Source organism: Triturus cristatus, chromosome 9 (assembly GCF_964204655.1).
Source record: "Triturus cristatus chromosome 9, aTriCri1.1, whole genome shotgun sequence".
NCBI classification, from domain to species: Eukaryota; Metazoa; Chordata; class Amphibia; order Caudata; family Salamandridae; genus Triturus; species Triturus cristatus.
The window spans coordinates 427,969,023-427,987,661 of record NC_140592.1 but is presented as its reverse complement, the minus strand read 5'-3'; the positions used below and the strand labels follow the sequence as shown (position 1 = coordinate 427,987,661).

General features: G+C 45.6%; 1 protein-coding gene across 1 annotated transcript in view; it reads left to right on the top strand.

Annotated features, from left to right (window-relative positions):
• The window catches only part of LOC146798089 (cytochrome P450 2G1-like), a 698,777-nt gene that overhangs the window by 192,720 nt on the left and 487,418 nt on the right, over positions 1-18,639 (top strand). The window lies entirely within an intron of this gene.

Sequence of the window (18,639 nt, the reverse complement as noted above, 5' to 3'; positions counted from 1 at the left end):
CTTCTAAGTCAGGATAAGGGGATCACCCTTTCAAATAACCCCTGCTCACTCTTTAGGTAGTGTGGCGCAAGCAGTCAAGACTATTCTCAGGGCGTCATAGGTTAAGCATTTGTGAACACATACAGTAATACAATGACACACCACAAATGGACACCAGTCAAGGTTGTATGAAAATATCTTTCTTTATATAAGGCTTAGCACAAGACCAGAATAACGATTAGAAATGACCACAGTATTATTTCAAAGTTCAATGTTCTTGTGGAAAGGCTTAAAATCCAAAAATAGGCTTCTTTTAGTCAATTATGCTTCTTTTCAGGCTCTGTACGGTTCGTACCTGGATGTGCGACTCATTGGCATTAAAAACAAGGAAAGTACGAGTCAAACAATCGTTGCGGACTCCGGGGTCCGTAGCGTGCACGCTGTGGTGCGAACAGAACAAAGTACCTTAAGTTCGTGGGGTCCGCGACGGACAGTGCGGGACAAGTTGATGGGTCCGGGTCGTAGTTCGGCAGCGTATTCAGATGCTGGTCGGGTTGCGGCGTCGGGACGTGGTGTTGGTATGGGACCTTCAGGGATACGTGCGGATGGCACGCATCAACTTGCAGAGTCCGTGGCGTTCGGCGTTCCAGCCGTACCTTCGGTGCGGATAGGCGGTGACACTTCTCGGCGCCGTACAGCGTACAGGGAGGATCGGTGCGATGCGGCGTCTCGGCTCTGAGCACGGCACGGTGCAGTACGTTAGCAGCGTACGGACCGTACCTGCGGGACAGCGAAGCTTGTGTTCAGCGTACAGCCAGGGCTGTACGACTCGAATCGGCGGGGAAGGTTAGGTGCGATGCGGCCGGGAGGGATACGGCACATACTAACGCTTTTGGATCAGCGTAGACACACGGTGCCAGGCTGCAAAGACACGGCTTCGCGGCGGATGGAGTACGAGTCGTACTGGGGCCAAATCCAGCGGGAAACAAGCATGAATTGTCCAGGCAACTCTGTTTTGGAAGGCAGATGAGTCCAATGGTCCTGGGACTCAGTTCAGGGGGCAAGCTCTCTTCGAAGCCATTGGAGATTGTTGAAACAAAGTTGCAAAGTCTCTCTTAGTCTTTTCCTCTCCTTTCTCAGCAAGGCACCAACTGCAGGCCAATCCCCCAGGTCAGGGAAAGTTACTCCTCCTTCAGCTTCTTCCAGGTCCTTCTAGTCAGGCAGAGTTTCTTCGTGGTTCAATCAGGATCTGCTCTCTCTGGGGGAAATCAGAATAAAGCGCTCTCCAGGCGCTATGTGGAGGACCAGCACAAAGTCATTGATAGATCCAGGAACAGAAACAAAAGGTCCCACAAAGTCCATCAGGCATCCAGGGGCCGGGCAGGGCCCAGGGAGGCAAGCCTTCCCCTGGGCCCCAGCAGCAGCACGCCCCTGGTTGTTTCAAGTTAAGCACAAGAACAAGAACATTTTCATGTTGTCACAGCCCCTCTTTGATACACAGAATCCTTTATCTCCAAAGGTGCAGGGGAGGGGCGAACCAGATGCAACTGGTTCCTGAGCACTTTGTTTTGCTCAGCCCCTCTCCCTATTCACAGAGCAGGCCAGGGTCATCAGCCGCACCACAGGGGACAGAGCCAGCACTGTGTGGGGAAAGCCCAGCCCTATTCTCAGAACAGGCCAGGGTCATCAGTCGCACCACAGGGGGCGGAGACAGCATTGTGTGGGGAAAGCCCAGCCCTAGGTACTAGGTGTACTCCTCCCACTCATCAACCTGCAGAGCTCTCCACCCACCACTGGGGCAGACCTACCCTGACTCCTGGAGCCAGGCACACCAGCCAATCACACGCCAGACAGTCACTGCACATTTATGCCAGTGTCTAGAAGTGGCGCTTCTATACTAGCTACAGTAACGCCACACACATCATTGCGCAGCATTCACTCTCACGAGTTTGCACATATCAAACTCGACCCTGCACTCCCCACGCATCAGGAACTAGCACGGTCACTCAGATCCCCCATGCATTCCTATGGGAGGACAGGTCAGTCTCATTCAACCACACAGAGCGCACGCACTTTGCACTGGGACACAGTGTGAAAGCGCCTAGAGGCCTAAAACCACTAGTACAACACAGGAAAAAGGCTAGGATACTGCAAAAAGTTCTAGGGGTGAACTTGCCAGAAGGGCCAAGTCCAACAGGTGCCTGTAGACCTCCACCAAAAAAACAGCCCGGGCGATGGTCAGCCATATTTCCTGCTTCTGGTGGGCATCAACCTGTCAGGATGACAGAGTGAAAAGTACATTGACACACATGCCCCATTTTTGTGCTGCACACATCTGGATAGACATGTCATCATCACAAAGGGAAATGATTTACACAGGTAGTGCAACCATGGTGAAGGACAAATGCCATGCATGTCTGACATGTTAACAATGCCTGGAAAGTTTAAGCTTGCACTAATGCACTTTAGCAGCAGGACACCTGTTCATTATATGTACCTACACACTTTGGGGGATGAAAGTAGTCAGTGAGAATGCTTGCCACTGGTGTACACACTGCTAGTACTGCTAGTCAGACAACATGCATAATTAGGAAGGCAGTGGACTGCACACTCACCTGCTCCCCTGGTTTCCCGGAGAGCTTGCTGTACAGTGGAAGGAGCCCGTCCAGCAGGGCATGGTTCTCCTCCTCAGTGAAGGCTGGGGCCCTCTCCAGAGTACGTGCCATAGCAGGAGCCAGAGGATGCACAGACAGCAGCAGTGGTAGCAGGGATGTGGTCCAGGAGCATGTAGTGCAGGAAAGTGAGCTCCCTGGGACCAGCCAGCCTTATATCTGTACTGCAGAGGCAGAATCTGTGCCATGTGTCCCAAGCGTTAGGTCCAACATTGTTGCATTCTATGAATCCGGCCAATCCATTTAAATGTACGACTCGTACACGCCTTCCGCATCGTTCAAATCTTCACCTTCATGGAACACTTGAAATTGCAACATTGTTGTAGGCATCCAACTGAATTTCCAGTGCACGACTCGTACAAGTTTTGCATCTGCATCCATCTCCATGACAGTCCGGAGCCAATGGGTGTGCCCAGCTTTTTAACTGACTGTACAACGCGTATTTTGAAAATACACATGTACCCGTCTCCATACGATTCAATGGCCAAGGCATACGCCTGTCTCGGACCTTGCCTGTCCAACGCATATGCATGATTGTCACCCATGTCAGACCACATTGCAGTCAATGGCAAAGCGTACGCACGGCTCGGTCATGAACCGTGCAATGCGTACGCATTGTCACCCGCGTTGGACCTCATTGCAGGCAATGGCAAAGCGTACGCATGGCTCGGTCATGAACCGTGCAATGCGTACGCATTGTCACCCACGTCGGACCTCATTGGTGTGACTATTATACGGATGCAACACACATTTACTGGCCAGGGACACCTGTGCACACCTACCACACTACAGCAGTGGCCACACAGTGTCCCATTGCATGTAAGGCTGCATTCCCTGGGTGTTTGGGGGGGCCACATATGGTTTGTTGGGTGGCACTTTGTGCAGCCACTCCCTGGCTGTGCACGTGTACATGGGGGCAGAATTCTTTGTGTGTTGTGCACATTACCACTGTGATGTGCAATTGTACAGTAATGGGCATGAGTCACGAACACAGTTTCAGGTTGGATATGTTTAGGACATGTCACATACACTCTGAGTCCTGGGGGTGATGGCATGTACATCACAGTGAGACCTGTAGCCACAATACTGATGTGCACCCACAGTCAGTGTGCATGTTGTGTCTCAGATGTGTCTGATCAAATGTGCACAATGGGTGACAGTTTCCACATCCATGTGGTATTTGCATCAACCATGATGGGGTGTGTGTCTAAGAGACGTACATGTAGGGCTGGCAGGAACAACAGTGGCCACTACCTGTGGGACTTACGCTTGCCTTGTGGTGTGTACGTGCTACGCCATGTCCATTGCTGTGTCGATATGGCAATACAGGGACCCTGGGTTTCTGCATGGCAAAGATCTGTGATGCCTGAGAGACATCAGGCCTCACTTGTCACTGTGGTGTGTTTTTGGAACGTTGCAGCAGTACATAGGTTAGGTGACACAGCCAGATGATTGGCCATTGCACTACATGGGATTCATGTGGACATGTGGAACTGAGATGTGAGGTGGTGGTCATGTAGGTGACATATGTGTCCATGCCCAACAGCACACACCTCAGTACATTGTGTAATGTCATGATGTATCATGTGATATTGAGCCTGGTCATGGCCACATGGATGGATGAACTGACAATCTTACTTTGTGCATCGCTGTACTGCAGGGCACCAGCCGTCCATCGACCGTTCCCAGACCTTGCAACGATGCAGGAACGCGACTGCATCAGACGGTACAGCTTCACCAGGCCACTGATTGAGGAGTTGGCGGAGAAGTTGGGGCCACATCTGCTACCTGGCTGGACATACCCTACAGCACTGACCCCAGAGGTGAAGGTGATGGCAGCCCTGCACTTCTTTGCTACTGGTACCTTCCAGTACACTGTGGCTACTGCTGGTGGTATGTCGCAAACAATGTTTAGTCGGGTGCTACGCGATGTCTTGGAGGGGATGTTGCATTTCCTAGACCTGTATATCAAGTTCTCGAGCCCAGGTGAACTCCCTGAAAAAAAGGATGCCTTTTATACACTGGGGAGGATGCCAAACGTCATCGGATCTATTGATGAGACACATGTGGCCCTGATACCACCACAGGCACATGAGCAGGCATACCGGAACAGGAAGCACTACCACTCCATCAATGCTCTGGTGGTTTGTCTTGCTGACATTTAGATCAAACATGTGTGTGCACAGTTCCCTGGTTCTGCGCACGATGCCTACATTATGAGGAGTAGTCGCATTGCAACACTGATGTCACAGATGCCAGCTCAGCATGACTGGCTTGTCGGTGTGTATTGACTGTTTATCATTGTGTGTGTTTGTCAATGTGGTATTCCGCACTCCTACAAAACTCAGCTACTTGTTCATTTTTGTGTGTGTAGGTGACTCCGGATACCCCAACATGCCGTGGTTGCTGAAACCCCTCCGGAACCCTGTGACACCAGCCGAGGTGCGCTACAATGAGACACATGGTCGGAGCAGGAGGGTGATTGAGCGGACATTCGGCCTCCTGAAAAGCCGCTTTTGCTGCCTGGACAAGACCGGAGGGGCCCTCCCAAATGAGCCTGCAAAGGTGTGCAAAATAATCCTTGTATGCTGCATGCTACACAACATGGCAGTGCGGATGGAGGTGCCTCTCATCCAGAATGACGATGACGATGACCAACCTCCGGCACCTGTGGAGGATCCCGGCCTGGGCCAAGATGCCAGTGATGATGATGATGAGGATGAGGGTGATGTCCGCTCACACCTCATCAACAACTTCTTCACCTGAATGTGAATTTCAAGGGTTGTTATGTGAATGTATGGAGGTAGCCTGGAATGTGTTGTGGCAGCTCTGTTGCTGTATGAGTGTGTCTGTGTGCCACTTGACCGGATGCGTGCAGTGATGTGTCCATTCATTTAGTGTGTACTCCACAATAGGGTAGTACTGCTAACTAGTTTTTGTGTTGGTGTCTTGCAACATGTTTTGTGCATATGTATTGCAGTTCTCTCCTGTTCTTCTGTGCTTTTGACTGTGTCTTGTGTCTGTCCTTCCAAGGGTACTTTGCCTGTTTGGTCAACACTGACCCCCAACACCCAGAAGCCAACACCGGTGTGGAAGTTGACAATTCCCGTCAACTGATGTACCATACATCCCTGGACTTCCATTCTCCAACACATTGTGAGTGTGTGTCCACTGCTACATAGAATTACAGTTCACCTATTGTGGAATAAACGTGTTGCTGATGTGTCATGAACCTGTGCTACGCTTTCTTATGTGCTTTGTCTGTCTTCACACATCTGAGTGACATCTGTTTACCTCACCTGTGGACTTGTTACCACTGACTGGGGTTGGTGTTGTGTCTGTGCATGCCAATGTGTTTCAGGTCAACATCATTGTGTGTGATGAGTAACATAGCCATGGTGAGTATGTGTTGTGTTGCCATAGTGGTGTGTCTCCCTCACATGTGTCACATCACCATGACTCACCTTACATTGGTCACATTGTTGCAGTATGTGGCATGCACTGTGTTGTGTGGCAGATTAACATCTGCCTGAACATGACAAGTTGGAATCACAACAGAGGCAAGTATGGTGTACTCATGAGTTTATTTTCAAACATGTGTGAGGGAAGTGCACAGGATGGTGGGTGCTGTACATTGGTTTGGGAATCCAAAGTTCACATTAGAGTTGGAAGTGCTGGTAGATGAAATGTCCTGAGTAAAGTCCACAGTCATCTGCTACATTGGCCAAACATGAACCCTCCATGTCATGTGAGCGAGTTATGTGCGATTGGACAAGGTGAATGGGTTGCGCATAAAGGACATTGTCCAGAACAGGTTTAGAGGCCCTGGGGGATGTGCTGGGACATCTGCCTCTCACATGTCCTTCTTCGGACGACCCCTCTTCTTCCAGGGGGGATCCTCATGTGCAGGGCTCTGCGGTGCAGGAGACTCTCCGCCAGAGTCTTCCCCCCTCCCTGTGGCGCTGGCAGATGGTGTTGTGACAGATGTTGTGGCCACACAGGGAGGTGTGGACAGGTTGGTGTTGATCTGGCGGAGGCATTGGAGTATGTTCCGATGCACCACCGTAATGTCATCCCACTTGGCCTCCATGCAGGCATGGTGGGCGACCTGCTCGTGTTACATGTCCTTAAGGATCCCCACTACCTGGCCAAATCCTCCGGTGCTATCCTAGTACGCATCTAAGATGCGTGCCAGGTGGGAGTCATCATGCAGTCCAGACCCCTCTGCAAGGCGCGTGCTCTGCCTCCCACCCCTCCCAACACCTCTATCCACACGGGCAGGACCAGCGGCGGGAGGCACAGGTGACACTGGGACCCCTTGGGTGGGGTTGCTGGTGGTGTTTGCTGTAGCTTCCGGGGGTTTCCCTGTGCTGTGGGTGTTGATTGTCCTTGGTCTGTCCGTGTTGGCGGGGGTGCCCTGTCGGTGTCCAAATGCTGGAGGCGTGTGTACAGAGGGTGCAGATGTTGATACTGATGGTGCTGTATGATGGCTCACACCGGAGGGGCCAGGTTGGTCATCGTCATCCGAAGAGGACAGAGAGAGAGTCAGATCAGAGAGCTCTGTGTCCGCCAGAGTCTGTTACTGGGTATCCTCATCATTTGGTGCTGGTTGCCCAGCACCACCTGTGTTTGGAGGAGACACACAATGTGACTAGCTTCTACATGCATCGATGGTTCACAAACATGACATTTTCTACTTTTCGAACAGATGCCTGCCTGTACACTGCTTTTTCCCAGCTTGTCACGGACAGAGTTTGATATTGTTGTTGGCCATTTTCCAGCATGGCCTTGTGCTCCTGATGACAGAGCCCAGTGTCAGACATCTTGGCAGTCCCTTCCCACTCCCTGTGAGGAGAGTTTGGTTCAGTTTTAGCTTGCTGGGCCATGTGGGTGGGTGTAGATTGTCTGTGACTGCGACTCCCATCATACTCTTGGCTACACCCCCTTCCTTTCATTTCCATACTTCCTTCCTCTTGACTCTGCTTCCCTGTGAGGGGATGTGACAGCAATGACAAGATGGCTGACTGTGTAGTCCTGGTGTTTGTTGTTGGCCATTTCCCAGCATGGCCTTGTGCTCCCAACAACTGAGCCCAGTGTTAGACATCTTGGCAGTCCCTTCCCACTCCCTGTGAGGTGAGTATGGTTCAGTTTGATCTTCGTGGGCCATGTGCGTGGGTGTAGATTGTCTGTGACAGCGACTCCCATCATACTCTTGGCTACACCCCCCTTCCCAGCCAGCCCATACTTCCTCCCTCTTGACTCTGCTTCCCTGTGAGGGGGTGCAACAGCAATGGCAAGATGGCTGACTGTGTAGTCCTGGTGTTTGTTGTTGGCCATTTCCCAGCATGGCCTTGTGCTCCCCACAACAGACGCCAGTGTCAGACATCTTGGCAGTCCCTTCCCACACCCTGTGAGGTGAGTATGGTTCAGATTGATCTTGCTGGGCCATGTGGGTGGGTGTAAGTTGTCTGTGACTGCGGCTCCCATCATACTCTTGGCTACATCCCCCTTCCCAGCATGCCCATACTTCCTCCCTCTTGACTCTGCTTCCCAGTGAGGGGGGTGCAACAGCAATGGCAAGATGGCTGACTGTGTAGTCCTGGTGTTTGTTGTTGGTCATTTCCCAGCAGGGCCTTGTGCTCCCCACAACAGACACCAGTGTCAGACATCTTGGCAGTCCCTTCTCACTCCCTGTGAGGTGAGTATGGTTCAGTTTGATCTTGCTGGGCCATGTGGGTGGGTGTAGATTGTCTGTGACTGCGACTCCCATCATACTCTTGGCTACACCCCCCTTCCCAGCATGCACATACTTGCTCCCTCTTGACTCTGCTTCCCTGCGAGGGGGTGTGACAGCAATGGCAAGATGTCTGACTGTGTAGTCCTGGTGTTTGTTGTTGGCCATTTCCCAGCATGGCCTTGTGCTCCCCATAACAGAGCCCAGTGTCAGACATCTTAGCAGTCCCTTCCCACTCCCTATGAGGCGAGTATGGTTCAGTTTGCTCTTGCTGGGCCATGTGGGTGGGTGTAGATTGTCTGTGACTGTGACTCTCATCATACTCTTGGCTACACCCCCTTCCCAGCATGCCCATACTTCCTCCCTCTTGACTCTGCTTCCCTGTGAGGGGGTGTGACAGCAATGGCAAGATGGCTGACTGTGAAATCCTGGTGTTTGTTTGGCTACAAGTCCAAAGTGAGCCCCTGTGCTTCACACAGCAGCACCCAGTACAGGGTATCTATTGCTGATATTTCAATGAGGTGTGTGTCAATGCATTCTACCCAGTGAGTTGTGTGGAGTTTGTGTTGAAGGGGGTGTGTCTCCACATGCTGATAAGTATGGTCAGGGCTGTCAGTCCTCCTTCCCATCATGAAACGTGCTTCCATTGTAGGGCGTGCAAGTTGTCTTTCAGGATGTCAGTCAGTGGTGTCCTGCTTCTGATTTGCGCACAACCCAGAGCAGGGCCTTGTGCTCCCCACAGCAGGACCCAGTGTCAGCCATCTTGTCAGTCATTTTCCACTCCCTGTGATGTGGGCATGTTTCTGAGAAGTCTTGATGGGCCAATCAGGAGGGGGAGCATTATCTGTGACTACAGGCCCCAACATGCTTTTGGATACACTCACTTCACCTGCATCCCCACTATTCCTTCCTGTCAGTCAGCTGCACTGTGAGGTGGTGGCAAACTGTCTGGCAGCGTCTATTTGGCTTTGTGCCACTGGCTTGCTCTATTTGTTTGTAGGTTGGTGCATGTCATGACACAGTTCCCAGTAACTATGAGATGGCAGGTATTGTGTTTGTCTGACTGGCATACACATCTTGGGCTGATTATCTATTGGTTACTGTAGCTTTGGTTGCAGTGCATGGTTTCACTGTCCCCTTGCCACACAATCTTGGGTATGTTGTTTGTGTACTCACCAGGCTCTGGGATGTCTGTTAGGCCATGGACGCTCTCTGGTGGTAGGATGTCCCACACCTTCTCCTCCCAGGTCCTGAAGTAGACTGGTTTGGCAGGAGGGCCACCGCCGGTACACTGACTCAGGGCGTGATCATTTTCGATGAGTTTCTTGACCTTCCTGCACACATCATACCACCTGTTCTGGATATCATCCTTTGTGTGCCTTGCTGGTGCTTGAGCGTTCACCTTGTCCACAATACTCACCCACATCTTGGTTTTCTGTGAGATGGGGGTCCTTTAGACCAATGTACCTAACAATTGTGGCTCTACTCTGATGATCTTGTCTACCAGCACTTCTAACTCACTATCTGTGAACTTTGGATTCTTCTTTGGGGTCATGGTGATGGGTGGTGGTGGTGAGGGATGTGTGTGTGAGGGTACAAGTGAGGGTGGTTTGGTGTTGGTTTTGCTGGGTGAATTTGTGTGTGCTTTTGTATGAGGTGCTGATGGTGTGTGAGTTGCATGATGGGTGAGTTGTGAGTGTGTCTGTGGTTGCTGGGTAATGGTGTTTGCTGCTGGCTGTGTCTCCTGTTTGCAAGGGATGATGGTAGTGATTGTAGTCCTATATATAGTTGGAGTTGTGGGTGTGTCTTTGTCCCATTTTTTTTATTTGGTATTTATTGGCTTTGTCATTGCTTGTTTGCTCCTTTTTTTCTTTTTTCCTTTGGGTTTTGTAGGCATGAAGGAGACGTTCATGTGACGGAAACGGACGCTGCTGTTGTCTCGTGCGGGCTTCTCCGCCTCGTTCACGCTGCCTATCTTCTGTGTTTGATACGCGGTGGTCGCGGCGGTCTCTATTGCTTGTGTGCCCGGTTGTATGTGCGTGTTGGTCGTGCGGCTTGGTCTCCGTATGAGTCGGTCTGGTTTTACACGCATTGCATCGTACTGTGCGGATCGGACATCGCGGGTACGGGTCGGTCGGGTTAATTCCGGGTTCATGTCGGTCAGTGAAAATCACGTCGGTTTTCCTACCGGATCACTATTTTCCCTACTGCTCGGTCGTACGGCTTGTATTCCGTACATGTTGGTTGTAATTAACTTGCGTTGCTTCGAACTGCACGGGTTGTACGGCGCTGGTCCGTGTCGGTCAGTATTCGGTCCGGGTCCATGTCGGTCGGTTCGTTTTTCAGCCGGAATCGGCCCCTTAATATACATTTTAACAAAATAAAATGAATAAACACACAAACATAATAATTTATACATATATGTATATTTACTTTAAAATAATTAATAAACTATTATCTCTAATTTATTTTAAAACTATAAAATATTAAACAAATAAAATATATGAATAGCAATAATTAAAAATATAAAAATCTACACAATTTTTAAATATTAAACTATTAAAAAATATTTAAACTTACATTTCCCAATACAATCAGTGCAACAGTAGGGAAAATGTTAGATAGCGAAGGGGTAAAAATTACCATTCCCACTCCAGTGAGAGCAACAGCAGGGAAAGTATTGGATAGCGGAGGGGAAAAAACTTCTATTCTCACTCGAAAGAATTCAACAGTAGGGAAAGTGTTGGATAGCAGAGGAGTAAACATTACTATTCTCACTCCAAAGAGTGCAACAGTAGGAAAGTATTTGATAGCTGAGGGGTAAAAATTACTATTCCCACTCCAAACAGTGCAACAGTAGGGAAAGTGTTGGATAGTGGAGGGGTACAAATTACTATTCCCACTCCAAACAGTGCAACAGTAGGGAAAGTGCTGGATAGCAGAAGGGTAAAAATAACTATTCCCACTCCAGTGAGAGCAACAGTCGGGAAAGTGTTGGATAGCGGAGGGGAACAAATTACTTTTCCCTCTCCGGTGAGTGCAACAGTAGGGAAAGTGTTTGATAGCGGAGAGGTAAAAATTACTATTCCCTCTCCAGTGAGTGCAACAGTAGAGAAAGTGTTGGATAGCGGAGGGGTAAAAATTATTATTCCCACTCCAGTGAGAGCAACAGTAGGAAAAGTGTTGGATATCGGAAGGGAAAAAATTACTATTCCCACTCCAAAGAATGCAACAGTAGGGATAGTGTTGGATAGTGGAGGGATTAAAATTACTATTCCCACTCCAAACAGTGCAACAGTAGGGTAAGTGTTGGATAGCGGAGGAGTAAACGTTACTATTCCCACTCCAGTGAGTGCAACAGCACACGCACATACATTCCACACTTCTCTACAATGCAGGACCAAACAAGCATATTAGGGAAAACAGGGACAATCCCGGCTAGACAGTTGCATCCACACGATAACCTAACTCTCGCAGACGCTTCGACTCTGCTGCCAACTGAGTTTCTAGACCTCCCACCTGCTGCCACTCCATATGTAACAGTCCTATCAAATGTCCTGCATTTAAATCACAAGACCACTGAGTCCTGGACCTTTCTCAAAAACACGTCCTTAAACTGGCTTGTTTCTGTTACACATCTTTCAAGCACTGTGGGGCCAATAATAAAACAATTCACCTAAGACATGTATCTTGTGGTTAATTGATAGAATATCGATGACAAAAGCACTGATGTTAAAAATATCTAAAAAACATATAGAATACAAAAATTTCGACTCCTATACCGAAACTATCAAATAAAAAATATTGACGTAAAAAATATAGATTTATGAAATATAGATTTAAATATATATATCAAATTAAATAATATATAGTAAATATATTAAATTGTAATATTACCTTAACCAAATAAATTACATTTAATATACATTTTAACAAAATAAAACGAGTAAACTTAATTTAAAAAAATAAACACAAAAACATACTGGCACATGCATCAACGTAGGCTTTTGCGATTCCTTAATTGCGATTATTAAGGAATCGCAGTTAAGGAATTGCAAAAGCCTATGCATGTAGGAATCGCTAAAGAAATAGCGATTCCTACACATTCCTTAATTGTGACTCGCAAATTGCGAGTCGCAATTAGGAATGCAGTCCCATTCATTCCGCTGGGCCTCCAGGCCCATAGGAATGAATTGGAGATTGCATGAGCAATTTGCGAGTACCAGTAGGTACTCGCAAATTGCTCATGCAATTTCAAGGGTGCAAAGGTGTCAAAATGACACCCTATTGCACCCCTGAAATTGAACTGTGCACATATGTTGCACACACAAATGCCCTAAGGGCATGTGTGTGCACAACATGAAACTTTGAAAAATGCACAAAAGTGCATTTTTCAAAGTTTTTGCAAATTACCATGAAGTCCAACTTCATGGTAATTTTCTCCCCTTATTAGCGAAGTCGCAATTTTTTTTACTTTAATGCATTGCATTTAAGGAATCTCAATTTGGGATGCCTTAAATGCAATCGCAATTTAAGTAATCACAATTTAGAGATTCCTTAAATTGCGATTTTTGTATTTGGGATGATGCATCCCAAATGCAAAAATACCGATCGCAAAGGGGCAGATTCTGAGAATCTGTCCGTTTGCGACCGGTTTTTCCTTTGATGCATGTGCCTGATAATGTATACATATATGTATATTTACGTTAAAATAATTCATAAACTATTATCTCTAATTTATTTTAAAACTATAAAGTTATATACAAATAAAATATATGAATAGAAATAATTTAAAATATAAAGAAAATCTCCAAAAATGTAAAATATTAAACTATTAAAAAATATTTAAACTTACGTTTCCCAATACAATCAGTGCAACAGTAGAGAAAGTGTTAGATAGGGGAGAGGTAAAAATTACTATTCCCACTCCAGTGAGAGCAACAGTAGGGAAAGTATTGGATAGCGGAGGGAAAACAAATTATATTCTCACTCCGAAGAATTCAACAGTAGGGAAAGTATTGGATAGCGAAGGAGTAAACATCACTATTCCGACACCAAAGAGTGCAACAGTAGGTAAAGTGTTTGATAGCTGAGGGGTAAAAATTACTATTCCCACTCCAAACAGTGCAACAGTACGGAAAGTGTTGGATAGTGGAGGGGTGCAAATTACTATTCCCACTCCAAACAGTTCAACAGTAGGGAAAGTGTTGGATAGTGGAGGGGTAAAAATAACTATTCCCACTCCAGTGAGAGCAACAGTAGGGAAAGTGTTGGATAACGGAGGGGAAAAAATTACTATTCCCACTCCAAAGAATGTAACATTAGGGAAAGTATAGGATAGCGGAGGGGTAAAAATTACTATTCCCACTCCAAAGAGTGCAACAGGAGGGAAAGTGTTGGATAGCGGAGGGATTAAAATTACTATTCCCACTCCAAACAGTGCAACAGTAGGGTAAGTGGTGGATAGCGGAGGAGTAAAAGTTACTATTCCCACTCCAGTGAGTACAACAGCTCACGCACATACATCCCACAATGCTCTACAACAAACAAACAAGCATATTAGGGAAAACAGGGACAATCCCGGCTAGACAGTTGCCTCCACACGATAACCTAACTCTGGCAGACGCTTCGACTCTACAGCCAACTGAGTTTCTAAACCTCCCACCTGCTGCCACCCCATATGTAATAGTCCTAGCAAACGTCCTGCCTTTAAATCATAAGACCACTGAATCCTGGATCTCTCTCAAAAACAACTACTTAAACTGGCTGGGGGTAAGATCAGGATTAACTGAACACATATTTGCAGGTTTAAAGATGGCTAGACGAATCAAATGGGTGGCTAGATCACAGAAATCATTCTCAGGAGATTGCATAGTCCTGTCTTTTAAAACAACAAAACTTTTGAAGACAGTGCTAAATTGAACTAGGCCATTCCATATTACACCAGACTTGATTTCTGCACCCCCTTTGGGTTACTTCTATCAACCAAGACTACTATGGCTCATCCATCAGCCAACACCACGAAGTGCCCAAATATCTCCTTTTCATCAGCATTATCATGTTCCAACTTCCAACAGATTTCAGGGCCTTGAAAATTTAGAGTACATAGATTGATCACCAGTGATGGGTCATGAGGGAATAGAGCGGAGTCAGCTGGGGACAAATGTACCTAATCAATTGGGAGGGGGGCCGCAGTGAGATCCATCCCACTCACCCCATGAACGTATTGGATTACTGTTCTGGAATGTGGCAGGGCTTAAGAATAAAATAAATAATCAAGAATGGCTAGACTTTGTATCAAGTTATAATTTTATATGTCTGCAGGAGACCTAGCTGACAGAACCCGTACATGTGAACGGTTTTAGAATTTATTTTGTCCCTGCTGTTCAGGTGAGTCATGGTAGATCTAAAGGTGGGTTATGCATTTTCGCCTCCAACTGTTTACCATCCGTTAAGCCAATCGCAGGGCTAACAAACTCTTACTATCAAGCGATTATATGTAAAGGGTCAGCTCAGCCAGGTTGGCTGTGGTGAATTTGTACAATGATTCCCAAAATGGGAAAATGGTGTTTCATCTGAATAACCTATATGAGTGCCTAGAAAAACTGGAAGTACTATGAAAAAAAGCTATCGATTATGTGGGGTGGGTGATTTTAATATTCAACTGTGCAGATCTCCGGTTGAGAAAATATGCGGTATGAACAATTTGGACGGTTTTGCATTTTCCACATAATAGCTATGGAGACAAGCTAAACAAAATTATTTTTATGTTAGACCTATTTTTTTCTAATGAAATATCAGCAGCATATGCACCTTTAAATGCACCTTTAACGGGTGTAGTAACCCATTACTATTGATTATGTTTTAAGCTCAAATAATCTGAGTCCCGAAGTATCTCATTTGAAAACCCACTCCATCTCATTACGTGATCATTATCCTCAATCTGTTCAAATTACAAAGTCCCTATTAATTAAAGATAGCAATACCTTGTCAAGCGGTGCTGTAGAGCTAACCACTAATAATGGCTTTTTGTTGTGTTGGCACAAGATCACCCCAGACGGTTTCCTCTGAAAACTAATTTGAGATGCAGGGGAAGACTTCGAGACATGCCTGGATGACAGTGCACATCCAACAGACATTATTGATTTCTTTAAAACTATTAGTAAGACTGTGAAAGAGAATCTGCAGTAGACAACAACAACAAAAATAAGACTAGAGATGGCTGGCTTGACACACATTGCACTAAGGCTAATAAAAAGCTCAAAGAGGCTCTCCACAGAAACCCTAGGAATAAAAACGAGGTTAAGCAGTCTAGATATGACTACAGACAGGCTTTGAAAAAGCAGAAAACAAGGCTAAGTGAAGAGGCCTGGGCTGCACTGTGTGAAGCTAGTAGGACAAATGATAACAACATATTCTGGAGGATAGTAAACTCTGCCCCATTGAGTGAAGGTCCTGGTATTGTGGTTGCAATACCTGAGGATGGCTGAATCAAACACTTCACTGCTATCTATGCCGCACAGTCCTCCAATAAACTTGCTCCCATCGGTGGCAACACAGATTCTGAACAGCTGCCTATTATTGCCCCCTTTATCTTAAATGAGGTGATCAAGGCAATAATCACCTATAACGGGGCAAAGCACCTGGCCTTGATGCCATACCGATGGACTTGTATAAAGCTAACATCCCATTGTGGGGGCCCATTTTAACAAATGTTCTAAAAGCCTGTTGTATGTCAGCATTTCTACCCACATGAGCGGAATTTATAATTGCACCCATTTATAAAATCAGCACAACCCTGCATGTTACAGGCCAATTTCATTGCTTGACTCTTTAGTCAAAATAGTTGGCAGAATAATACTGAATAGTCTACAAGATTGGGCTGACTGTAAGGGTGTGTTGACTGATATTTAACATGGGTTTGCACCGGGGTGGGGACAATCAAACAGAGTCTTAATTTGGTCATCCTTATAGGGATGTACACAAAGATCAAAGGTGGCAATTTGTACCTGGGTTTTGTTGATCTCTCCTCCGCCTTCGATTGTGTTAACCACTCCAAGCTCTGGGCAATTATGGGTGAGATGGGTGTGGACCCCCAGATAATTTCTTTTTAAGGGACTTATACTCAGGAGCCAAAGCTAGGATTAGATATGGAATTCATGGCAAATGCACTCAGTCATTCAGCATAGGAAGAGGGGTGAGGCAGGGCTGTGTCCTAGCGCCTTTTTTGTTCTCACTTTATATCAACAACGTGGGCACTGCCCTGACACTATAACCAAAAGATCTGACCCAGGTGGGACACCACCCTGTGCCCGCCCTTCTCTATGCTGACAATGCCGCCCTGATGGCACAAACCCCAATTTCAATGCAGCTGGTACTCAATGACTTTGTCAAAAACATGCAGGATCGTGACCTACATGTGAATCAGTCCAAGACATTTATAATGAATTGCGGGAGGAAATCAGGCAGCTCCCGAGCAATGATAATCCAGGATACTACTATTGAATACACCAACACCTTCTCATATCTTGGTGTGTTATTTGACAAAGACGGCTCTTGGAATCAAGCCATCAAAACAAGGTTATTACTTTGTAGAAGTGCTTGTATGGCCCTACGTAAATTAGCTTCAAGATTGGGTACTAATCCTCCGAGGGAAATGCTCACTATTTATAAGGCAAAATGTATCAGCAAAGCAATATATGAGGCAGGTATATGGGCCATGTAAACTGTACGCCTATACAACTAGTGGAGAATTAATTTTTAAGATATTTACTTGCTACTCCCAAATCCGCACCAACCTTTGTCTGTCAGGCAGAGCTGGGACTATTGTGCCTTGCGAATCTAATTAGGACTCAACCGATCCTGCTTTGACAAAGTATGGACATCTGGGTAAACTGCTTTAAATCAACTTGTCATCAGGGAATGTTTATATTCTACTCAATATGTACAAATCTCTTGTCTAATGTATGTAGAGTGCTTTTGCCAGGACCTGGGTCACCCGAATATTTTAATAACTCTGAAAGCTTAGCTAAACTGAACAGGAAAGTTCTAAGAGTGGACTGCTTAGCAGCACACCTTGAGAACAATAGGATGTCTGTAGAACTTTTAAAACCCTCTGTTCACAGAAACCAGTTAATACTAACCAGCTACGATATGCAATAATATCTTAGTCAGGGCCCTCACCAAAAGCACTGATACATTTCAACCCATTTTAGGATGGAAACCTTCCATCGCATGGTTACGTTTCCTAATTAAATGATTGGTCTCCTACACTATTGAGCTGCCATCCAAATTTTACAAAAAATAGAGGAAGCATTACATACTTAGTTATTTAAAGCACTTAGATTTCTATCAATGCTGCGTGGCTTACATATTCCTGCAGTCACTACCGACAATTGATATTTGTGCAAGAATGTAATTTTTCTTGTGGAGAGTCTTCTATGCCAGGAAGACTGTTTTATCAACTTTATGATATGTTAGTTACTGATGATTTATATGTGTTTTAACAAATAAGTAATGGATCTGTTGAGCACAACAGGATTGTATGGCGGGCCCAGCGTTGAGGCTCTTACTCTCCTGTATGCTGCTCTACGATCATATACCTGGAACTTTCAACTAATATAGAGTAACACTAACTCTAGGAGATTTTAAGTAGGTATGGAAAGGATTGTTTTTATTCTATGTATGAAGGGTGATTTACATGCATTTGGTAATCTGCTTTATATATAGATATATATATGAATTGATGTGCTATGCAACAGGTTCAATAACGTTATTTATTTATATTTATGTTGTATATTTGTAATGTGGTTTTATGGTCTCATATTTTTGACAGAATAAAGATGATGATGATGATGAGTGCAACAGTAGGGAAAGTGTTGGATAGCAAAGAGACAACAATTACTATTCAAACTCAAACAGTTTAAACTAAAATAAAAAAATAAAAAATATTAAAAATCCTTAAAAAAATAAACAATATTTAGAAATTAAAAATCAAATATTTTCGAAATGTAACAATTAAAACTATTATAATACTAATTGCATATAAATAACCTACAAATAATATATAATATAAAATAATAAATACATTCATAAAATAAAATTCTTTTAAACTAGATAATGTTTACAGTTAAATAAATTAATTAATACACAAATGTATTTATGTATTTTCTACCCTATAGCACCACACGAATAACAAAACACTTAAAACATTTTCAATTATTTTTTCCACAAAATTAACAGAATTATTATCAA